This window comes from Rhinopithecus bieti, unplaced genomic scaffold, assembly GCF_001698545.2.
Source record: "Rhinopithecus bieti isolate Rb0 unplaced genomic scaffold, ASM169854v2 scaffold_12138, whole genome shotgun sequence".
NCBI lineage: Eukaryota > Metazoa > Chordata > Mammalia > Primates > Cercopithecidae > Rhinopithecus > Rhinopithecus bieti.
The window spans coordinates 253,999-264,573 of record NW_016807121.1 but is presented as its reverse complement, the minus strand read 5'-3'; the positions used below and the strand labels follow the sequence as shown (position 1 = coordinate 264,573).

At 41.9% G+C, this 10,575-nt stretch overlaps 1 pseudogene; it reads left to right on the top strand.

Moving 5' to 3' along the window:
• LOC108534784 (creatine kinase B-type-like) overlaps positions 1 to 3,797 on the top strand; it is a 19,815-nt pseudogene extending 16,018 nt beyond the window's left edge.
• The last annotated feature ends 6,778 nt before the right edge of the window (positions 3,798 to 10,575 follow it).

The window sequence follows — 10,575 nt, the reverse complement described above, 5'->3', positions numbered from 1 at the left end:
AAAAAAAAAAAAAAAAAAAAAAGGCTGTGGCTGGGCGTAGTGGCTCATGCCTGTAATCCCAGCACTTTGGGAGGCCGAGGCAGGTGGATCACCTGAGGTCGGGAGTTCGAGACTAGCCTGACGAACATGAAGAAACCCCCATCTCTACTAAAGACACAAAAAATTAGCTGGGTGTGGTGGTGCATGCCTGTAATCCCAGCTACTTGGGAGGCTGAGGCAGGAGAATGGCTTGAACCTGGGAGGAGTAGTTTGCAGTGAGCAGAGATCGCACCATTGCACTCCAGCCTGGGCAACAAGAGCGTAACTCTGTCTCAAAAACAAAAAACGGCCAGGCGTGGTGGCTCACACCTGTAATCTCAAAACTTTGGGAGGCCAAGACAGGCAGATCACGAGGTCAAGAAATCAAGACCATCCTGGCCAACATGGTGAAACTCCATCTCTACTAAAAATACAAAAATTAGCTGGGCATGGTGGCGTGCGCCTGTAGTCCCAGCTACTCAGGAGGCTGAGGCAGAAAAATAGCCTGAACCTGGGAGGCGGAGGTTGCAGTGAGCTGAGATCGTGCCACTGCACTCCAGCCTGGCGACAGTGTGAGACTCCATCTCAAAAAAAGGAAAAAAAAAAAAGAGGCTGTGACTTCAGAAGCAAGGGACAGACGGTGTGGATGTGGCCGTGGTGGGTGGGGTCTTGGATGTCTCCAATGCTGATCTCCGGGGCTTCTCAGAGGTAGAACTGGTGCAGATGTAGGTGGGTGTCATAAAGCTGCTCATTGAGATGGAGCAGTGGCATCACCAGGGCCAGGCCACCTATGGCCTAATGCCTGCCCAGCCCGCACCTGCCACCAGTCCTTGCTGCTTCCTAACTTATCACCAGGCCAGTGCCTGCCACGTACCCCTGATGTTGGACACCTGGCGAGCCCTTAGCCTCACTGTAGAGACTTCCGTCACCATTGCTAGAGTTTTTTTTTTATGATAAGATAAAAAATGCCAATGCTGAAATAAACTAGAGTTTTGGCCTAAAAAAAAAAGTGGAAACAATCCAAATATACATCATTTGGATAATAAAATGTGGTATATCCATACAACAGAATATTATTCAGCCATCAAAAGGAATCAAGTACTGATAGATGCCATAACATAGTAAGCCTTGAAAACATTATGCTAAATGAAAGAAATCAAACACAAAAGGAATATACTATAGAATTCCATTTATAGGAAATGACCAAAATAGGCAGATCCAAAGAGACAGAAAGTATTAATAGATTAGTGGTTGCCAGGTGCTGAGAATAGAGAACGGGAAGTAGCTGCTACTGGGTATAAGGTTTCATTTTGCAGGGATGACAATATCTGGGAATTAAATAGTGATGATAGTTACGTAACTCCGTGAATATACTAAAAACTGAATTGCACACTTTAAGTGGTATGTGAATTATATCTCTATAAAGCTATTGTTAAAGCCAGCAGAAGGATTCAGTATTTCCCACATAAACATTACTGCTTTTCAGCTTCTTATAAAGGTTCACTAAAACCATAAGATAGGCCGGGTGAGGTGGGTCACGCCTGTAATCCCAGCACTTTCGGAGGCCAAGGTGGGTGGATCAACTGAGGTCAGGAGTTCGAGACCAGTCTGGCCAACATGGTCAAACCCCGTCTCTACTAAAAATACAACAATTGGCCAGACATGGTGGCAGGCGCCTGTAATCCCAGCTACTCAGGAGGTTGAGACAGGAGAATCGCTTGAACCTGGGAGAAGGAGGTTGCAGTGAGCTGAGATTGTGCCACTGCAGTCTAGCCTGGGCAACAAGAGTGAAACTTTGTCTCAAAATAAATAAATAAATAAATAAATAAATAAATAAACAAACAAATAAATAAAATAAATAAAACCATAAGATGACAAAGATATTTACTTGGAATGTGGGCAGGACTTGACTTACTGCTAATAAATAGAATATAGCACATATGATGGTTTGTGACTCTTGAGACTTGGTAATGAAAGTAATTGCAACCTTACTCTCAGTCTCTCTTTTTTTGGTGCGGAGCAAGGCTGGGGGAGGGGGACAGGCTCTCGCTCTGTCACCCAGGCTGGAGTGCAGTGGCACGATCACAGCCCACTGCAGCCTCAACCTCCTGGATTCAAGTGATCCTGCCATCACACAATATTGTGTAAATCTGTGGCAAGAATAATAGAACAAGGGCTGGGTGCAGTGGCTCAAGCCTGTAATCCCAGAACTTTGGGAGGCCGAGGCGGGTGGATCACTTAAGGTTAGGAGTTCAAAACCAGCCTGGCCAACATGGTGAAATCCCATCTCTACTAAAAAATCAAAATAATTAGCTAGGCATGGTGGCGCATGCCTGTAGTCCCAGCTACTTGGGAGGCTGAGCCAGGAGAATCGCTTGAACCCAGGAGGCAGAGGTTGTAGTGCGCTGAGATCGTGCCGCTGCACTCCAGCCTGGGTGACAGAGCAAGACTCTATCTCCAAAAAAAAAAAAATAAATAAATAATAATAACAACAGAAAAAAGGAAGCTAGCAAAGTATTTTTCCTTGCAATATAATACATGCTGAGATATTGCTAGGATATGCACTTTGAACATGAAGATGATACAAAGAAAAAAATTGTTTTCCTGCTTCTTTGGTCACAAATACAACTAGCTCTGACACAGTCAACAAATGTGGTGTGGAGCTTTAGAACTGTGGAGAAGTGTGTGTGGATGGCACAGCTGCAACATAAAATACCCTGGAGTAGGTAACCAGTTTAAGGAGCAGAGATCAAAATGTGAGTGAAAACAATGATTCTTTCCTTAAGAAAGTCATGCTATGAAAAGAAAGTCAGCTGAAATAAACAGTGCACTTAGGCATATAGTAAAAATCGCGAATTATGTAAAAGTGAATGCATTAAATTTGAGATTATTCTTTTTGTTAGGTGATAATATGGAAGATGATCATAATTGTTATTGTATGCCATAGTAGCTTGTAGCACGTCCTGATACCTTTATTATTTATGAATCATTATTATTCATGGATACTGTATTTGCAAATTAGCCTACTCACTAAAATTTATTTGTAATCCCAAAATCAATACTTAAAGTGCTTTTGCGGTCATTTGTGGACATGTTCAGAGTGGTAAAAAAATTGAGCTGACTGACACTCCCATTCCCAGCAGTGTTCAAAGTTGATGCTTTGCTTCTTGTTTTTGCTCTCATACTGTAAACAAATGTCCCATTTTGTGGTCTATTTAGTGACACTTTGGGTGGGGGGAGGGGCTGTTGTTAGTGATTTTGCTGTTTAAAATGGCCTCCAAGGAATCGCAAGAACCCCGGAGATGGAGGTTGCAGTGAGCAGAGATCCCACCATTGCACTCCAGCCTGGGGAACAAGAGCAATTTTCAAAAAAAACAAACAAAAAATGCCTCCAAGCACAGTGCTGACGTGCTGCCTCGTGTTCCAAAGTGCGAGAAGTCTGATGGGCTTTACAGAAAAAATACGTGTGTTGGAGAAGCTTCAGGCACAAATTGTTGTGCTGCTGGCCGAGTTCAATGTTACTGGATGAACAATATATATTAACTAACGTGTTTTTAAACAGAAGTACACATAGACTAAGGTTCTCTATTAATCTGTTGAGAAAAACGTGACCAGAGGCTTGCAGGAAACGAATCCTGCATATTCCCTGGGAGCAATGGTCAGAATTTGCTAATTCAGTGTTCGCAGTGACTTTCTAGAACATAACTACTGCAAATAACAAGAATCAACTGCATGTCTTTGTGTAACTCTCTTCCACCAGGCCAGTGAATATAGCCTAGCCCTGTTTTACTAATAGAACTCAGTGGGAGCAATTCTCCATGACTTTTTTTTTTTTTTTTTTTTTTGAGATGGAGTTTGCTCTTGTCACCCAGGCTGAAGTGCAGAGGTATGATCTCGGCTCACTGCAACCTCCACCTCCTGGGTTCAAGCAATTCTCCTGCCTCAGCCTCCCGAGTAACTGGGATTACAGGCACGCAACACCATGCCCGGCTAATTTTTTGTATTTTTAGTAAAGACGGGGTTTTGCCATGTTGGCCAGGCTGGTCTCGATCTCTCGACCTCATGGTCTGCCTGCCTCAGCCTCCTAAAGTGCTGGGATTACAGGCGTGAGCCACTGCGCCTGGCCAAGTGCCAACTTTTAAAGATAAGGATTGGTCAATCAGATGTACTAATTTTTCTAATATCTTCAGTATTTTAATGATCCTAATATTTTACTTCTTTTTTTTTTTTTTTTTTTTCTTCCTGAGACTGAGTCTTGCTCTGTCACCCAGGCTGGAGTGCATTGGTGTGATCTCGGCTCACTGCAACCTCTGTCTCCCAGGTTCAAGAGATTATCCTGCCTCAGCCTCCTGAGTAGCTGGGATTACAGGCGTGTGCCACCACACCTGGCTAATTTTTGTATTTTTATTAGAGACAGAGTTTCACCATTTTGGCCAGGCTGTTCTTGAACTCCTGACCTCAGGTGATCTGCCCACCTTGGCCTCTCAAAGTGTTGGGATTACAGGCGTGAGCCATGGCGCCTGGCCCACTACTTTTCTAATTTGGATGCCTCTGGTTTATTTTTCTTGCCTAATTTCCTCTGGCTAGAACTTCTAATGCTATGTGGAATAGAAGTGAAACCAGGCAACCTTGTCTTGTTCCTGATCTTAAGGGAAAAGCTTTCAGCCTTTCACTATTGAGTATGATGTTGGCTGTGGGTCTTTCATATACGACCTTTAACATGTTCAGAAAGTTTCCTTGTATTCCTAGTTTATTGAATATTTTTTTCTTTTTAATTATGATAAAATATACATAACACGAAATTTACCATTTTAGCCATTTAAAAATGTACCGTTTAGTGTCATTAAGTACATTGACATTGTTGTGTAACCATCACCAGCATCCATTGCCAGTACATTTTCATCATCCCATCACTCCATACCCATTAAACAATAATGCCCCCTTCCCTCCTTCCTCTAGGCCCTGACAACCACTGTTCTACTTTCAGTTTCTATGAATTTCATGACACTAGGTCTCTCATCTAAGTAGAATCATACAATATTTGTTATTTTGTGTCTGAATTATTTCACTTAGCATCCTGTCTTCGAGGCTCATCCATGTTGTGGTGTCACAATTTCCTTTCTCTTTATGGCTAAATAATATTTTGTTATATGCACAGTCATGAGTCACTTAACGATGGGGAAATGTTCTGAGAAAGGTGTCATTAGGTGAGTTCATCATTGTGTGAGCATCGTAGAGTGTACTTACACAAGCCTGAATGATATGGCCTACTATACACCTAGGCTATGTGGTGTAGCCTATTGTTCCTAGGCTACAAGACCTGCACAGCATGTTACTATATTAAATATTGTAGGTGACTGTAACACAATGGTATTTGTGTACCTAAACATAGAAAAGGTACAGTAAAAATACAGTATTATAATCTCATGGGACCACTGTCGAATGTGCAGTCTGGAATGATGTTATATGGTGCGTGACATATGGTATGTAACATATTTTGTTTATTCATTCATCTGTGAATGGGCATTTGGGTTGTTTCTACCATTTGGCTACTGTGAATAATGCTGCTGCGAACATTGGCATACAAGTATTTACTTGAATATTGGCTTTCAACTCTTTTGTGTATATGCCTACAAGTGGAATTGCTAGATTAAACGGTAATTTTTTTTTTTTTTTTTTTGAGATGGAGTCTCACTCTATCACCTAAGCTGGAGTGCAGTGGCACGATCTTGGCTCACTGCAACCTCTGCCTCCCGGGTTAAAGTGATTCACATGCCTCAGCCTCCTAAGTAACTGGGATTACGCGCACATGCCACCATGCCTGGCTAATTTTTGTATTTTTCGTAGAGACGGGGTTTCACCATGTTGGCCAGGCTTCTCGAACTCCTGAACTCAAGTGATCTGCCTGCCTCTGCCTCCTAAAGTGTTGGGATTACAGGTGTGAGCCACCACACCAGGCCTCAAATAGTAATTCTATGTTTAATTTTTTTAGGAATCTCCAGGCCGTATTTCCACAACAACTGCACCATTTTACATTCCACAAGGGTTCCATTTTCTCCATATCCATATCCATATCAACACTTGTTTTTTGTTATTGAGTGTTTTTATCATGAAAGGGTGTTGAATTTTGTCAAATGCCTTTTCTGCATCAATCAAAATAGTCATGTCATTAGCTGGTCATGGTGGTACATTCTTGTAATCCCAGCTACTTGAGAGTCTGAGGAAGGAGGATCACTTGAGCTCGAGAGGCAGAGGTTGCAGTGAACCGAGATCGAGCCACTGTACTCCTGCTTGGGTGACAGAGTGAGAATCTATCTCAAAAAGGTCATGTTGTTTTCCCTTTCATTCTATTAATGTGGTATATCACTTTGATTGATTTTTGTATGTTTAATCATTCCTGCATTACAGAAATAAATCCTCCTTTATCATGATGTATAATCCCTTCAAACTGTGCTGAAGATGGCTTGCTAGTATTCTGTGCAGGAGTTTTGGATCTTAAAATTTTAGTGCAAGTAAGGAGGGCAGCATATTTTTCCCTGGTAGTTACGACTGAGAGATGCAAATTTAAGTAAGAAACTTGAAATAACAGGTATTTTACATATTATTATAATATGTTCCATGTTTTACAGTAATTATTAAAAGGCAATGAACTTGACATTGCACCTCTGTGAATGGTATAATTAAACATTTTACAAATGTGATAGAACAGTTTGAATTTTATTTCCCTCAAAAGAAAATTCCTGCATAGGAAAATCATAGATCTGAAATCAATTTTTCCACTGAAGATAATTTAAAATTTAACTATTATACTTTAGGATAAATAGCTGACCAAGTTGTGAATGCAAAGAAAAAGTCTTGAAGGAAATCAAATGTGCCACTCCAGTGAACATGCAAATGATGAGAATGAAAAACAGCTGTACTACTGATATGAAGAAAGTTTTAGTAGTCTGCATAAAAGATCATAATAGCCACAACAATCCCTTAAGTCAAAGCCTAATCCAGATCAAGTCCCTAACTCTCTTCAATTCTACAGAAGACTACAGAAGAAAAGTTTGAAGCTAGCAGAGGTTGGTTCTTGAGATTTAAAGAAAGAAGCCAACTTGGCCAGGCGCAGTGGCTCACACCTGTAATCCTAGCACTGTGGGAGGCCAAGGAGGGCAGATCACCTGAGGTCAGGAGTTTGAGACCAGCCTGGCCAACATGGTGAAACCCCATCTCTACTAAAACACAAAAATTAGCCAGGCATGGTGGCGGGTGCCTGTAATCCCAGCTACTGGGGAGGCTGAGGGAGGAAAATCGCTTGAACTCGTGGGGGTGGAGGTTGCAGTGAGCCAAGATCATGCCACGTTACTCTAGCCTGGGTGAAAGAGCGAGACTCCATCACACAAAAGAAAAAAAAAAGGAAAAAGAAAAAAAAGAAAGAAGCCATTTCCATAATGTAAAAGTACAAGGTGTGGAAGCAAGTGCTGATGTAGAAGCTGCAGCAAGTTATCCAAAAGATCTAGCTAATTTTATTAGTAAAGGTGGCTACATTGAAGAACAAATTTTCATTGTAGGTGAAACAGCCATCTACTGGAAGAATATGCTACCTAAGACTTTCATAGCTGGAGAGAAGGCGGCAATCAAGGCCTGGCTTCAAAGCTTCAACAGAGAGGCTCACTGTCTTGTTAGGGGCAAGTGTAGCTGATGACTTTAAGTTGAAGTCAATGCTCATATACCATTCCCCAAATCTTAGAGCCCTTAAGAAACATGTTAAATCTACTCTGCCTATACTCTATACATGGAAAAACAAAGTCTGGATGACAGCACATCTGTCATGGTTTACTAAATATTTCAAGTCCCCTGCTGAGACCTACTGCTTGGAAAAAAAGATTCTTTTCAAACTATTATTACTCATTGACAATGCACCTGGTCACCTAAGGGCTCTGATGGAGGTTTAAGAAATTAATGTTATTTTCATGCCTGCTAATCCATTCTGTAACCTATGGATTAAGGAATAATTTTGACTTTCAAGTCTTATTTTTTTTTTTTTTTTTTTTTTTTTCATTTCATTCTTTTTTTTATCGTTTTAAAAAAAAAATTTTTTTTTATTTTATTTTTTTTTTTTTTTTTTTTTTTTTTTGAGATAGAGTCTCACTCTGTCGCCCAGGTTGGAGTGCAGTGGTGTGATCTCCACACACTGCAAGCTCTGCCTCCCGGGTTCATGCCATTCTCCTGCCTCAGCCTCCCGAGTAGCTGGGACTACAGGCGACCGCCGCCATGCCCGGCTAGTTTTTTGTATTTTTTTTTTAGTAGAGACGGGGTTTCACCGTGTTAGCCAGGATGGTCTCGATATCCTGACCTCGTGATCCACCCATCTCGGCCTCCCAAAGTGCTGGGATTACAGGCTTGAGCCACCGCGCCCAGGCCTCAAGTCTTATTATTTCAGAAATAGATTTTGTAAGGCTATTGCTGCCATAGATGGCAATTCCTCTGATGGATCTGGGCAAAGTCAATTGAAAATCTTCTGGAAATGATTCACCATTTTAGATGGCATTAAGAACATTCATGACTCATGGAAGCAAGTCAAAATATAAACATTAACAGGAGCTTGGGAGGAGTTGATTACAATCCTCATGGATGACTTCGAGGGATTCAAGACTTCAGTGGAGGATGTAACTGCAAATGCGGGACACATAGCAAGATATAACCCAAATTAGAAGTAGAGTCTGAAGATGTGGCTGAATTGCTGCAATCTCATTCTCTCCTCTTTTTTTTTTTGGGCACAGGATCTCACTCTGTTGTCCAGGCTGGAGTGCATTGGCACGATTACGGTTCACTATAGCCTTGACCTCCTGGGCTCAAGCATTCCTCCCACCTCAGCCTCCCAAGTAGCTGGGACTACAGATGCACATCACGCCCAGCTAATATTTGTATTTTTTTGTGAAGATGAGGTTTTACCATGTTGCCCAGGTTGGTCTTGAACTCTTGAGCTCAAGCAATCCTCCTGCCTCGGCCTCCCAAAGTGCTCGGATTAATGTTGCAATCTCATGATAAAACTTGAACAGATGAGGAGTTACTTCTTATAAAGGAGCAAAGAAAGTGGTTTTTTGAGATGGAATCTCCTGGGGAAGATTCTGTGAACATAGCTGAATGACAACAAAGGATTTAGAATATTACATAAATATTAGTTGATAAAGCAGTGGCAGGATTAACTCCTTTTTTTTTTTTTTTGAGACAGGGTTTCTCTCTGTCACCCAGGCTGGAATGCAATGGCACAATCATGGTTCACTGCAGCCTCGACCTCCTGAGCTCAGTGGATCCTCCACCTCAACCTCTTGAGTAGCTGGGACTGCAGGCATGCACTGTCACCACCTGGTTATTTTTAAATTTTTTTTGGAGACGGGTTTCACCATTTTGCCCAGGATTTTTAGCCCAATTTTAACATCAAGGTGTGTACACTGTTTTTTAGACATAATGCTATTGTACTTTTACTATATTATGGTATAGTGGAAACATGTTTATTATATGTACTGGGAAACAAAAAAATTGAATGTGGCTCTCTTTTTTATAATGGCTTGGAACTGAACCCCTAGTCTCTCCAAGGTATGCCTGTAAATGACCAAACAGGAAGCAATCTCGTGGGTTTCATATTAAAAGCTTTAAACATTTATATACCTGTTATTTATACAAAGTGTGCTTACAGGCATTTGCTATATACAATTGTAACTCATAACTTTGCTTTAGTTAACAATTGTAGAATAAAAAGTTATCAGTGGAATAGCCAGTCTCTGTAATAAATGCATACTGGCAAATTTTCTCTGAGCAGCGTGTACAGTTTGTAAATTATTTTCTTTCTGTTATGTTTGTTCTGATTGTTTATTAAGCATAACTTTGGGTCTGTCAAATTAAATATTTAAAAGTAAGCTTACATTTTGCCCAGTTGTTTTTAACTCCACCCTCCCCTTCCCTCCTGTCCCCTCCCCTCCCTCCCCTTCCGACGGAGTCCGACTAGAATGCAGTGGCGCGATCTTGGTTAACTGCAAGCTCCGCCTCCCGGGTTCACGCCATTCTCCTACCTCAGCCTCCCGAGTATCTGGGACTACAGGCGCCCGCCAACACACCCGGCTACTTTTTTGTATTTTTAGTAGAGACGGGGTTTCACTGTGTTAGCCAGCCTCAGCCTCCCAAAGTGCTGGGATTACAGGCGTGAGCCACCGCGTCCGGCCTTTTTTTTTTTTTTCTTTCTGAGACATAGTCTCGCTCTGTCGCCCAGGCTGGAGTGCAGTGGTGCAATCTTGGCTCATTGCAACCTCCGCCTCCCAGGTTCAAGCGATTCTCGTGCCTCAGCCTCCCAAGTAGCTGGCATTACAGACGTGCACCACCGCACCCGGCTAATTTTTGTATTTTTACTAGAGATGGGGTTTCACCATGTTGGCCAAACTGGTCTCGAACTCCCGACCTCAGGTGATCCACCTGCCTAGGCCTCTCAAAGTGTTGGGATTACAGGCGTGAGCCACTGCGCCCGGCCTTTTTTTTTTTTTTTTTTTTTTTGAGAAAGGGTTCCCACATTATACC